Here is a 15,042-nt window from a genome sequence, read left to right on the forward strand (position 1 = left end):
AGAGATGAATAACAGCACTTCCACAAGCCTAGAGAAGAGCAAATGCATCTTGGAGCAACGTATGAAGGACTTCAAAGGAATAGCTCTAGGGAAGTGAACAGAGTGGACTGATTATTTGACAGGATGCACCAGGAAGACATTGTAGCGAAAGGGTTTTACAGACCTCTTGAAAAGCAAGGAAGATTCATTCATACATGTGAAGACATCAAAGGAAATAAAGTTGTGACGAAATTATTAACTCTTAAAGAAACAGAGAATTGTTAAAAAAAAAAAAAAAAAAAAAAAAGAGAAGAAAATGTGATCATGTTATTTGGATCTGCTGTAGACAGTATTTGTGTAGTCATAACCGCTTGAACACTGAATATGGAGTTAAAGAAAAACTGAGATAGGATTATGCTTAGGAACCTTGGTGGTGGGATGAGGGGGTGGGCAATAGGGATGTAGGAGAGTCGTATTGTCACCTGTCATAACTGTAGGTCAATGGAGGATGCTGTCTTAGGAATCAAGTTGTCATAACATGCATATTATTTAAAGATAGGTAAATTCCTGTGGAAAGAGTTTTAAGAGTGAAAGTAGATACTTGTACAGACGAGGGAGATCTGTGTTCCTTGTTGTTATTATGCTCAGACTTCTAGCACTTTTGGCTTCTTATATCTGTGTGTGTTACTTGGATAAGGATATAAATAAATTTTAAAAATAAAAAGAAAGGATTTCTGATCGAGTTTTGGAATACTATTTGGTGTTTACAAGATTAGCAAGGACAGAAGAACATAGTAGCCAGAGAGATAAGGACGATTAAAAGCAAAGATCAGAAATAACAAGTCTGTCTGTGGAACTGCAATATGGCTGACAGTTAAGAGGCGGAGGTGCAATGTGGCCCAATGGTCAAAGTTTCAGGCCCTGGACTCTACTTCCTGTTGTTGTACTATGGCTACACACCTTGCATTGTGTCCTTGGCCAAGTTAGTTAGCCTGTCTAAGGTGCTGTATTGATTACCACATTAGGAACTTTGGGACATTAATTAGTACTGTAGGAGACTAATCCATGTCCTGTCAGTATGCCTCTAAGGTCACCCACAGATCCCATTGGAGAAACCAAAGCTTCCCTTCTTCAAGTTCCTGTGTTACCCCTGCTTCCTTGTCTGAGAGCCTCCAGGAGTTTGCTCTTCAACACAGAAGGCAAACTGGAAGTGATGACCAGAAGTGCCAGGGATTTAATATTCTCAGATGAAGTAAAGGAATAGGTCAATAATACGCCACCTTTTCCATCCCTTCATGGAACAATACTGAAGTGCACACTGTGTGGTTCCTTACAGTGTCTGCAGAGGAACAGTGTGACATGTTATGAGGTTTTCTTCAGTCTCTGTCTTGCATTTCCCAGAATCTCACCTGTGCTTCCTATAATCACATCCCAGATAAGCAAGTCCTAGTGTCAGAGTCTGTGGTTGAGAAAAGCCAATATAAACAAATGTATATCCCATGTTTTCAGGAGGATTAAGTGATATAATACATATGTGGCACAGCTAATTATTGACACTGCTCCAGGCACATAGTAATGTTTGCTAAATACTAATTATTAATCCATTATTATTATCTTTATTGTTAAATGACAGAATATAAAGGAAGTCTTTTGCACCTCAGTTATCAACTTAGACGTGATTCTAAGGGTCAAAATAAGACTTTGGTAGAATAGAAGTTAAATCTAGAAGACTTAATAGCTAACTAAATTTGTGGGTATGGGAGGGAAAGCTTGGGGCTTTGAGTTACTCCGAAATACTTGACTTGTATGATTAATGGAATAGTCATGTCAATAAAAAAGAAGAAGAATGGAGAAAATGTAGTTTCATTTGAAATAAAATTCCCTCCTAAAAATAAGTAAACGTTTTAAAGAATGTATTGAGCAGACTATTCTTGAGATAATTCAATATTTATTTGATAGAGGTTTCAGTGAAGAAAAATCAGGTGTGGTCAAAAATTGGGTGTCAGGTCAGCCAAGACCAAAACCAGGAGATCAGGGACCGTAAAGTCTTGCTTTCGCAAATGCAGAAAATCAGCCCTTGTAGATACATGACTTCTTGTCATTAATTTTTCCAACTCTTTCTCATTTATTATTCTGTTCTCTTTTTGAGGTTATGGTTGGTGGACAGGTGGTCAATATAGGTAGCATAATTGCTGAAAGGCTGAATATTTATTTATTTCCCAAACCAATCCAATTCATGTTGTTTTCCTCAGTTCAAGTACTGGCCACTTTGTCTTTCATACAGTCAGGTCTCTCTAATTCATAATTTAATGGAAATGATTTTGGCAACTCCAAGAGACATCTGAGAGTTACGTTTAGCATTTGTGTTATTAAGGTTTTCTGCCAGACCGACGACCTTCGTGTTAATAAGATGGCTGCTTTCCAATTCCTCTGTAGAAAATGTCATTTCTCTTTCCCTGTTTTCTTTTATTTACAAATGTAATCTCTGATCCATAAATTTATAAGGTGAGAATGGTGAGTGGCTACTGTTTTATAGGATCATACATAAAGGGTAAAATTCACTGATCCATTTCAAATGTTTCCACCCACTTAGGGAATGATTTTGAAAAGAAGTCAGTGTGGCAGAAGTGAAAGAGGGGGCTGTTGGAGAGTGTGTAACAGGCTCTTTCAGATTCCCTCTTCCACATCATTGTAATACACATTTTTAAGCTAAGCTGTTAGTAAAATGATGATTTCAGTTCTAAGTGTGTAGATGTAGATCATAACATGACTGTCATTTTATGTATCCGTTGATGGTCTGATTTTAGCCCTTAGGACATTAATGTCTAGTCACATAGAGAAAGAGAAATATTAACATTAGAAAAGTGTGTGTGTGTGTGTGTGCGCGTGCACGCATGTGTGTGCAAGAGAGGAAATTGTAAAATCCAAGGAGAATGCCTACTTGGTGCAGCTCAACTCTTAGAACACTTTCAAGTTAAAAACTCCATGATTGCAATTATACATATTTAGGTATTTTTATTATTTCTTAAAAGTTCTAACAAATGGCTAAACTGAGGTGTCATTACTAGGTGCTGAGGAACATTGAAAGGGAGTGTGAATAGAACAGAGTAAATTAGACTAATAGCAAACAAAAAAAAAAGAAAAAGAAAAAGAAAAAAGCCAACAATATGCCTAAAAGAGAATTGCTAATGTACATAAACACACAAAAGTCAAGCATTAGATAAATATATTTTCTGTTTATCTTCTTACCCTTCATTTGTACATTTCTTTCACTCCATCTTCTCTCCAGAATTTGCTTTTCATCAACTTTATTGAGGTATAATTCACATACAATGTACATACATATTTTAAATTTGAGTTTGAAAAATGTATATGCCCCTGTAACTATCTGCCTCCATCAGGATATTGATTATTTCTATCATGGACCAAAGTTCTTTCTTCATTTTTTTTTCCAGAATTAATTCTACCACATCTCATACCCAAAACCACTTATCAGACTTTGATTACTGTAGATTAGTTTTGTTTGTTTTGTTTTGTTTTGTTTTCAGACTCTAGAGCTTTGTATGGTATGGTACTCTTTTATGCTTGACATTTAGCTCAGCATATTTTTTTTTTCAACTTTCGGAAACGATTTCCATTTGATTTGCCTTTGCTCTTTGTGGAAAAGCAGTGCAAGACCAGTCAGTGGTTGTTCTACCCATTCGGTGGCCTGAGCAGTGGGAGCTGTGGGTCATTCTTCAGTGTGGAACTGCTGAATAGGCACAGAGGGCATATGCACGCCTTCAGACCAGTCTGGGGCTTTAGGTTGAGCAGCAATGAACTTGGGAACTGGAGCAGTCCCTTTTCCCTGAAATCCCTCCTTGGTCACAGCCTTATCAGCACAGCCTGCTTTTCCTTTTCCATCTCTTCTGGATTTCTGTAGAAGTCGAGATCAGACAGGACCTCCCATGGGTGTTCACGGGAAATGGTGCCACACTTGTGCAGAACTTCACGGGCCACCATCCACCACATCAGACCCACTGAATGAGCTCCCTTGTTGTTGCAAGGGCTGGCAGTGTCCACATAGCCCAAAGGAAAAATCTGTGTTATGCAGAGAAATTTTAGGCAGATTAACATAAGAGAGGCTGGTGGTCAGCCCTAGGATCAGTAACCACCAGAAGTCTCGGCTCCCAGAAGGCTGCCTAGAACTGGTTAGTAAAGGCTCCAGGAGTGAAGCAGCCAGCAACAGGTAAGCTCCAGTGGCAGCAGCTCACTCCAGCACAGCTAGCTGGCCACTATTCCTGGATGATGTGATGCTGACATCAGCCAGGTTTTCAATGGCAACAGTGGCCTGAGCTGCCAGCAGAAGCTTCTCCCAGGTTCTCTTGAGATTTATGATGTACATACCGTCACATTTACTTTCGTAGATGTACTGTTCCATTTGGAAGTCAAGGTGGGTGCCACCTAAGTGGATTCCTGCTGCAAGGAATTTGAGGACATTGTCTTCCTTCACTTGCAGGACATCAAGGGCACCAGACGCTATGAAAGTTTCTCTTTAAACTACAATAGGAACTCAGAGCAACACCATATGGACCCCTTTCTGCGTAGTGTGGAAAAAGCTTAGCATAATATTTTTGAGATTCCTTTAAGTAATTGCCTGTATTACTATCTTTGTTCCTTTTTATTGCTCAGCAGTATTCCATTATGTGAATATACTATTAGTTGTGTACCCTTTCACCTACTGATAGATATCTGGGTTGCTTCCAGTTTAGAGCTACTATGAATAAAGTTGCTATTAACTTTTTTGAGAAATTATTTCAGTAGATAAATATTTTCATTTGCCTTTGATAATACCTAAGACTGTAATTAAAGGATTATATGCATTTTTAACTTAAGAAACATTTTCCAAAGTAGTTTTTACATTTTCCATTTCTATCAGCAATGTATGAAAATCCCCACTGCTACAAAAGACGCCATTAGAATTTTGATAAGTATTGCTTTGAATCCGTAGATCACATTAAGTAGTTGACATTGACAAATTAACAATATTAAGTTTTCCCATCCATGAATGTGGGAATTTTTTTATTTAGGTTTTCTTTAATATATTTTGGCAGGTTTTTTTAGTTCTCTGTGTACAAGTCTTGTGCCTATTTGGTTACATGTATTCACGGGTATTTTCTTCTTTTGAATGATGTTGTAAATGGAATAGTTTTCTTAATTTACATCTTAGATTGTTCATTGGTGCATAGGACACTACATATTTTTTATGTATTGATCTTGTACCCTGAAACTTGGCTGAATTTGTTTATTAGCTTTTTTGAAGATTTTTTGGGATTTTCTTTGTTTAACTTTTAAAATATTTATTTATTGTTTCAAGTTTTTATTTAAATTTCAGTTAGTTAACATATAAAGTAATATTGATTTCAGAAATAGAATTGAGTGATTCATCACTTACATTTAACACTCAGTGCTCGTCACAAGTGCTTTCCTTAATGCCTATCCCTTTTAGCCCATCCCCTGCTTACCTGCCCTCCAACAACCCTCATTTTGTTCTCTCTAGTTAAGAGTCTTTTATGGTTTGCCTCCCTCTCTCCTTTTCTCCCTTTCGCCTGTGTTCATCTGTTTTGTTTCTTAATATAAGATCATGCCATCTGCAAAAGGGATGGTTTTGTTTTTCTCCTGGATTTGTTTCTTTTGTTTTCGTATCTAAAGAACTTTCCAATACAATATTGAATAGCAATTGTGAAGGAAGACATGCATGTCTTATTTCTGATCCTGGTGGAACATTTTCAGTCTTTCACTATTAAGTATAATATTAGCTGTAGGTTTTTCTTAAATTCTTTTTATCATCTTGAGAAAGTTCAAAAGAAAAATTCCTAGTTTTCTGAATGTTTTTATCATGAATGGGTGTTAGATTTTGTCAAATCCTTTTAGAAAATGTTTATTTATTTTGAGAGAGAGAAAGAGAGAGAGACAGAGAGAAAGAAAGAAAGAGGGAATCCCAAGCAGGCTCTGCACTGTCAGTGCGTAGCCAGGCATGGGGCTTGATCCCAGGAACCGTGAGATCATGACCTGAACTGAAATCAAGAGCCATGTGCTTTATCAGCTGAGCCACCCAGACACCCCTTGTCAAATCCTTTTTCATGCACCAATTAAAATAATCATGGTTTTTATTCTTTAAGTCTCTGTGGTGTATTTCACTGATTTTCTTATGTTGAACCATCTTTGCATTCCTGGGATAAATCTCAGTTGATCATGTTGTATAATCCTCTTGATGTGCTTTTGGACCAGTGGTGATTTTGTCCCTTAGATTTGGCAATGTCAAGATATTGATTATGATAACTGGAGAAATGTGCTTCTGGCCTCTGGTGTGTGGATGCCAGAGTGTTGCTACACAGTCTAAAATGGGCAGGACAGTTCTTTTTCCTCCACACAACTCTGGATTAGCCATAACAAGTTATCATTATTTTTCAGGTTGATAAACTCTTAATTATGACAATGCTGCTAGCCTTCCTCCAGTGAGTACGGCCATTCTCTTTCTAGGTTGTTACATGATCTTCATCTCTTCTGTCGCCTCAAAACACCTCACCCTTCTCCTACCCTCTTCTTTCATGCTCTAGCCATAGTGAACCTCACTTAGTTTGTTCTATCAGCCAAGTTATCTTTTACTTTCATCTTCTACACATATATTTCCCTCTGATCAGAACATTATTCTCCTTCTCACTCCCCAACACCATCACTAGGTTTCCCTTCCGCTCATTCTTCACATCTCAGTTACTTCCTCCAAGATGTTTTTCTGATTCCCCTTAGATGAGGAAAGGTACTTTCACAGCATTTTTACCAAATACCAGCCCTGTTTATGTCACTGCATTTGTCAGAGTTTATTAAAATGACATGTAAATTTCTTTAAAGTCTTGGAGAATCATACCCAATACTGTTTGCTGTGGGTTTTTTTGTTTTCTTTTGGTGTGTGTGTGTGTGTGTGTGTGTGTGTGTGTGTGCGTGCGCGCGCGCGCATTACAAGAATAAATGAATGAGGGGCCATGGATGGCTTAGTTAGGTAAGCATCTGACTTCAGCTCAGGTCATGATCTCACGATTCGTGAGTTTGAGCCCCACATCTGGTGAGCATGAGCCTTGCTTTGGGTCAACATGAGCCCCACTTTGGGTGAGCCCTGCTTCTGTCTCTCTTCCTGTCTCTGTCTCTCTGCCCCTCACTCTCTCTGTCTCTCAATAAGCAAACAAACAAACAAACAAGCAAATAATCCAAATTCATTTTCCTTTACCTGCAACATTAGGAAAGATGGGAATTAAGAAATGTAAGTTAGTGTTTTAAGTGTGTAACACCTCAGATGTGTCTCTGAAATATAAATAACCAATTAAAATATTTTAATTTTAGTTATGTAAATTTTTGCTACTCTGCCTCACCCATAATTAGGGTTATTAATATATCTAATTTTTTGAATTATCAAATGGTTCATCCAGTGTCTATTCAAAGATTGAGACACAGACCCAGAGTTTCAGAGCACTAATATTTAGAATTGGCTCTTGAATAAATTATCACATATACAAGCAAGGTTTGAAAATGGAATTTGGGATACAAGGAAGTAGCTCATGTCAGCCTCTTAAATCAATAGGCGTGCAATATGGCTTTCTAGGAAATTTCTGATTTCCCAGGCAGTGTCCAATTTCTGGAGAGAGAAACAAAATGTAATCTGCACACAGTCAAATGCCAGGGGCGATGTGAGTATTGTGCAAGTTCAAGCCAGGTCAGAATAAAAATGACTACTAACCAGCCATCCAGCTTGTAAAATGATATAAGAACTCATTCTCACTTATTGCCCTTTACAAATATTAAAAAATAAGTCATAGTGTCAGCACGATGCATCAAGTTCCAGTGTTGCTCTAAGGACCAGAAGTGTTTCAAGTAGGAGTTGAATGTGATGTGAATTTCTGTAAATCAAAGGCTACTTTTTCACTTAATCTAATCAAAGTGCTGAAAATATATCCTAATGGTTACTTGACCAGTCCCAACACCCTCACATAGTGTCATCTTAGGAGAAAGATTTAAGACAGAAGCCAACACCATGTTATTATGGTGTGCTATGTGTGTTCTGCCTTTTGGGGATTGTAGTTTTCATTTAGTTTGCTTCTGTGTTTCTTAGCATTTTTCAAAATTCTAAGTTTCCTTATACCATTAGCTACATACCAAAAACTCTAGAATTATAGGAGTTTGCCAAGATCTAACAATCTTCTAAATGCATATTATGTTCCTCAGAGTATTTTTGTCTTCCTGTACATTTGTCCAAATATTTAAATTGAGAACTGTTTGGAGAAGGTTCAGATTTTATTAACTTATTTTGCTTACAGACATTCTGAGCCTCCATTTCCTGTTCTGCAATGTAAAGAACTGAAAAGAAAGTTAATCAGTACTTGATACATTAAAAAAAGTATACATGGATATGAGTATGTACTGACTATAGATGCTTATTAAAATAATTCTCATAATTCTGGTTAAGGTAAATCTGGTCTTCAGGCTCATTCCTCACCTTCGTCTTAGCATACAGTAAGGCAATATTTTAGCAGTATATTTAGGTGGAAGGATTTTCAGAGATTTGATCTTCCCTAATTAGCTTATTTAAAAGAGAGCAATGACTCCCCACCTCGTTATACCCCAGGTCACTGTCTTATTATTCCACTTACTTCCATTTTTTAATGTTTATTTATTTATTTTGAAAAAGAGAGAGAGGAAAAACAGGGGAGGGGCAGAGAAAGAAGGAGAGAGAAAATCCCACGCAGGCTCTGTGCATCAGCACAGACCCTAACATGAGCATCAGTCTCACAAACTGTGAAATCATGATCTAAACTGAACTCAAGAGTCAGATGCTTAACCAGCTGAGCCACCCAGATGCCCCCATTTACTGCCTTCTTATTACTTAATGCAATCTTTATTTATTGTGATTCTGGCTATTTTCTTTTTGTCTCTGCTAACACCGTCTTTAGAATAACAGCTCCAAGAGGGCAGGGGCCATGTTTGCCTTGTTTATTTATTTTTTTTAATCACTAACATGAAGAGCACTTAGCAGGTCATCAATATTTGTTAAATTAGTTTTTTTGGTTGCAGATATCACATTTTAGGGACTTAAAATAATGCCCTGGGTAAAGCCAAAAAAAAAAAAAAATGAAAAAAGCTTTCACAAAGATTGCATAACCTTTACATTTAGTGGTTCTTCTTGTGTGTCTTCCACATGCCTCCTCCTGCTAACACCAGCTAGGAACTTCCCACACGACCAAAGGAAGGATAGAAGGAAAGCCATTTGGAGAAAGTACTTTTCTCATTAGTCCTGAATCCTCTTATCTCCTAATAGTCTGATAGGTTGTCAACACAACACTGGTGGCTTAACCATTCTAAATGCTGTATGTATTCATATCTATATATATCTATGCATACATACAATAATATAGGCTATATACAATATAGAAATATGTAATATATAATCAATATATAGCTGTTATAATAATATTCTATATATGCTATATGAATTATATGAGTAGATATATTTCCTATGTTTTATATGTACCATATATATTTTATACATACTTTTGTAACAGTACTTATTTATTTATGTGCACATATAATAGAAAAGTTAAAAATTCCTGTTTTCCTCGACTAAGAGATGTGGAAACATGGTTGCCTAAAAGACATACCCTAGGGGCCCCTGGGTGGCTCATTTACTTAAGTGTCCCACTCTTGGTTTCGGCTCAGGTCATGGTCTCATGGTTCGTGAGTTTGAGCACCACGTCTGGGTCTGCACTGATGGTGAGGAGCCTACTTGGGATCTTCTCTCTCCCTCTCTCTTCCCCTCTCCTGCTCAAGCACTGTCTCTCAAAATAAATAAATAAACTTAAAAAAAATAAAGGACGTACCGTAGCACAGTTTGATAATAATTATACAAGCACAAAAACACAATTTATCTGTCAATTATGATAAATAATTTATTAATTAAATTGGAACTTCATAGAAATGTTTCTTATTATGTACCAATAATATTATTATATAAGGATACAAGGAGGAAAACTCCAATAATATTATTATATAAGGATACAAGGAAGAAAACTCCATAAGATTGATACTTTGTATGTCATAAGCCAAATCTATTTTCAGTTATAGAAAATCTTTGAGTTCTAAACATTTCAAGTCAAATGTATCTGTATTGATATCTACTGTCAGAAATATATGTAAGCATATAGACCTCTCTGATTATTTTCTTATAATCGTAAGATTCAACTAGAGCCAATTATTAGATTAGGCTGACACAACCAGAGGAAATTTGTGAAGCCAATAGATTAGTTTCATGTCTTGTATATGAATGGAATACAATGATTATTATTTTTTTTTACTTTTTTATCTGTTTCTTTGATATAAAGTATTCTCAGCATTAAATGTATTCTTTTTGTTGAATTCCTGCCCACTGGGTAAGACAACTTAACTTCTAAAGAGAAGATCTTTTCTGTTTTCCCAGAAGTTTTTAAGGCCTTCCGTTAAGCTAAAGCAATTGTTGAACTGATATTTTTAGTATATGAAACTTCAATATTTGATATAGCCATTCAATTTATGTGAATATACATATAACATATATTGTTCAAGAAAAAAATTGAGAGTGGTAGCAAAGGCTATTTATTTTTTAAATTGAGTGAGTAACCACTCCTGGGCCTAGCGGTTCAAAAGTTTTATAGCAGGGAAGCACTGTCTACAAGAAACATTCTAAATTGAGTATGTGCTAGTAAGACTTATGTAATTGCCTTCCCTCTAGCTAGTGTTAGATTTTACCTTGAAATGGTTTAATGAATTTATTATTGGTTGAATTATAGAGATACAGTCAATATCTGCATCAATTACCTCATCGTTTTGAAATTGCTATCTTTCTTTCTCTCACATCAGAATATTTTTTCATACCACAGCTGCCAACATTACTTAGGCACCATAACTTTGTGTTTTTGATATTCTATTACATAATGCTTACTTTGTTACACTCATGCCCACATGATGATACCTTGAAGTGAACAGGAGGACCTGTGTGGCTAAGATACTGAGTGGGCCCACCCACCTTGTGATCCTCCATTAACTTAAGGCCAACTATCATGATCCTTGTCATCAGGTCAACTTCTCTAATTCAGTCTATTCAATTTCCTCCCTGCTCCATGATTTATCAGGTAAACAACTGGCATGCAAACAAGCAAAGTATGTTCTCAAAGACACACAGAAAATTAGAGATAGTACCTATAGCAAAACTTAGGTATATATATATAAGTGATTGTCCTATAGAAGCCTCAAGGATGGAATCACTGAGTTTAAAAGTAAGGAATTCAGCTATGCTGGTTTGGAGAAGATAAAGTCACTAGTTACTGACCTATTTTTTTTCCTGTTGAATGTTAACAGCTTTCTATAGATATACACACTATTACACAGCAATATTGTGGGAGCTGTTTGTTTCTGAAGTTTTTGATCAAATGATATCTTTAGAACTTCTGATTGTCCCTTTAGCAACCCAATGTATTCAAATTATAAATTGAAAGATATTGGACTTCTAATAATTTAAGCTTTCTGTGTACTATTAAGTTCTATGAAGCCATTTTGGATAGGTTGGTTTTTTTTTTTTTTTCATTTCTTATCTAATCTTCGTTTCAATATTGGAACAACTAGGTATATGCCTTCTTTTATTTGTATGGTTTCTCTCATATTTATGTAAATGGATATAAGTGAAAAAGGAGTAAAAATACATTCTAGGAAGGATATTAGAATGCTAACATAGCTAATGCCATTCTTGGAAATCATTTACGGAAAAATGGATTCATTTGAAAAGGAGAGTTATAAAATATTATCAGTCTTAAAGGACCCGAAGGGTGCTATTATAGAACTGTGACTCTGGAGAACATATACTGAACAGTACAAGTGTCAAAGACTTCAGCATGTGCTTTTAAAATTATTTGCATATTAAGGGCCACTTAGAGGTCTCACTTATCCCCATTTTCCTGGGATGATCCTGATTATAGAGCTCAACATATTGCATCCCAGGAAACACTCCATTCACACGCAACTCAAGGAATTTGGTCCTGTTGGTCTGACCAAAAGTTCCGAGTGAAATAGTGCCTACGGATGCATTGTCTTTGTGCGTGTAGGCACAAGTTAGAAGATTGGGGCTGATTTTTGACTTCACCATTCCCTAGTTTTGTGACATAAAGCAAGTCACGTTATTTTTCACTCTCATCTCTTAGGGTTTTTTTTTTTCCCTAAAATATAAATAATACCTTTCTCACATGTATTTGTGAATTTTAAGTAAACATGAATGTGAAATGCATTCTAATATTCAAAATGCTATACAAATAAACTTGTCTTAACTCCAACAAGTTTGCAGAATCAGTGTTGGTACATATAACACTTTCTACATGAGAACTGCTGGAGGCATCTATGCTATAACTTGAATGTTAAGGGTACATGAATTGGTTTTAGATATGAGTTTCTGTGTATTTATCAGTAGTTATTGATTGAAAATCCCAGGTCATGCTTTTGGAAATTCTTAATATTAGGCACTGTTTATTTGTATAAAATATCTTGTCTTCTTTTTTAACTTTTCATCATTACCCTTGTTAATTACTAAATCCTTTTGAATATATGCATACATATATGTCTAGGTAGACATAGATATGTTTCCTTAATATTTGAGTTTGAAAATTGGTTTGAAAGGCCAAATCTTAATATTTAGTGTGATTTATCTTTTAAAAGTCCTGTCTTCTCTATCTTCTCTTTACTTAATGAAAAAGCCAATTGCAAAAGAAGAAGATTGATTAATAGCAATAACGTTGATATTCTCATAATAAAAATCCTTTTTGAAGTCTAGTCTTTATAAAAGGCACTGACTGTGTTTTAAGGTTAATATCTAATCCTATGTCTAATAGATGGCAAAGATTTAATAATTGTAGCAAATGCTGTCCATTTGCTGAATGAATCTCCCACCCCAGTATCCACCCCCACAATGCACCAGTACAGCCCTGAAGAGAAGCTACTACTGTGGAAACCTAACTATCTCTGACTATTTTCTCACGTGGGAAACATGCTTTCCTCCATGCAAGACAAAGTAGAATTGCCTGAGAGTTAATGCTTCCAGAAGCAACACTCAATCAATAATGGATGGGGAAACTATAAATAAATACCCATCTTCTGTGCCCCTCAGTTGGGATAACTGCACTTTGTTTTGTACCCAGTGGTTCCCGGAAAGACTGAGGTTCAGTTGAGCACACTGATAACAGGCCTGATAACAAACGTTTATTTTCATCCTCTGTCTGAATAATCACTTCCCATCTGGTGTTTCTCGGGATTGCCTCCCAACTCAACTTCTTGAATTCATCTCCTTAATTCACAGTCGACTTTGGGGGGAACTCAAAAGAAGAAAATAATGTCTGATAAAGAAATTAATCCACCTGCATGAAAAGATACACACATATACAGGTAAGGCTCTACCTCTGTGCCAACATACAGCTTGTCATTTTACTCTAAGTTGGTTTATAACAACCGTGACAAGTGGAATTCAATTTAGATTTGGGGAGAGTAAGTCCTTTCTTTGTTAAGGTGGAACTTCTTTTTTTGCTTTGTCTCTAGAGATTCTTTGAATATAAATAATAAGTGGAAGTCATAGAATATAAAGAACAGCAAAGGAACTGAGAACTGTTGTTTTGTTTTGTTTTTGTTTTTGTTTTTGTTTTTGTTTTTGTTTTTCTCATCTGGGAGACTGACCCATTAACATAAGAAGCATACCCTGGAGATGTTCCATAAAACCAAGTTCTGCTCAAGCCTGCTCTGATATCTCTTGTGTGATAAAAGTTATTGACACTTAGCAAGAGTTGATGTCTTGGTATTCTACCTGCAAATGGTAGGTCTGCTGGGGAGATGGAGGACTGATATGTATCCTAGAAATTCAGCACTTGAACTCAGAAGTAGGTGAACTGTGAATTATGGGCCACTGGTCACATAAAGCCTGCTGGTCATGTCTCATAGTCTGTTCTGCCCTGGGATATGTGGTACATCCACAAAAGGAGTTTCTTGTTAATGCTGGTGGGAGCTGTGTGCAAGCTTCCACATGAACAGTTAGTCCTTCAGAGTCTAATCAAAGGCTACTTAGGGGGTTTTTCTCCTTGAGTTAATGGGAGTATGAGTGTTCATTGAAGGGAAATTAGGCCCAGAAGACAGGGAAGCAAATTAAACCTTTATTTTGATTTGAATTGGGAGTGAATAAAGTGTTCACTGCTCACTAAACTCAAGTGAAGTTAACATGTGAGAATGAATGGAGACAAATTTCTCTGTGTGGGAAGGAAGACCTCAGGGCACTTTGTACCCAGGAATCTCCCGGGGCAGAGCTGAGATGGAGGTGGCCATTCATCATCCTCTGAGGGTGATGGGGATTTTCAGTAAATGCTGTATCAATGTAGTTAAATCTTCCCAGAACCAATAAAAATGCCCTCGCCTTTTCTACCCTCTATTACAAGTAATTGCTATTCATCTACTTATGGATATCTTGGAAGTAGTCACAGAGTACTCAGAGTGCCTGGGGGATGAAAAGTTTGAAGGAAAAATGTAGCTGTATATCATTGGCATTCATGAGAATATTCACATTAGATGTTTGAAAGACAGGTCCCCAGGAGGCAATAGAGAAATCAGGAACAATATTGTGCCAAAAATACTACTCTGGCCAGGACATCAGGGAGTTTATATCAGGTAGAGTGAAGGAAGGCAATTTGGAAAGAAAAGATATACGTGCTTTTCTGTATACACTTAGTTTATTTATATATGTACATCCACTGAAAAACTAGTGTATTCTGGGAATTGACAATCAGATTGGGCCTGAAACTTGTGAAATATGCAGCTGTGCTTGTATGTCTTTGAGGCTGAAACCTCTGAATAACGTCTTGCATCATAATCAATACATTTTCAAACTTTTAAAATCTGCTGGCAACCAGTAGGCCAAAAATGTCTTGTGCCTGGGTACCATTTGGTATTTGGGAGGGCAGGTTTAAGCTACTGGAGATCCAG

The 15,042-nt window shown here is 36.5% G+C and overlaps 1 protein-coding gene and 1 pseudogene across 1 annotated transcript in view; one reads left to right on the forward strand and one right to left on the reverse strand.

The window, feature by feature from the left end:
- CNTN6 (contactin 6) overlaps positions 1 to 15,042 on the forward strand; it is a 284,142-nt gene that overhangs the window by 25,170 nt on the left and 243,930 nt on the right.
- Positions 3,594 to 12,178, reverse strand: LOC102901517 (annotated as a pseudogene).

The sequence above is a fragment of the Felis catus genome, chromosome A2 (assembly GCF_018350175.1).
Source record: "Felis catus isolate Fca126 chromosome A2, F.catus_Fca126_mat1.0, whole genome shotgun sequence".
In the NCBI taxonomy this organism is placed as follows: domain Eukaryota; kingdom Metazoa; phylum Chordata; class Mammalia; order Carnivora; family Felidae; genus Felis; species Felis catus.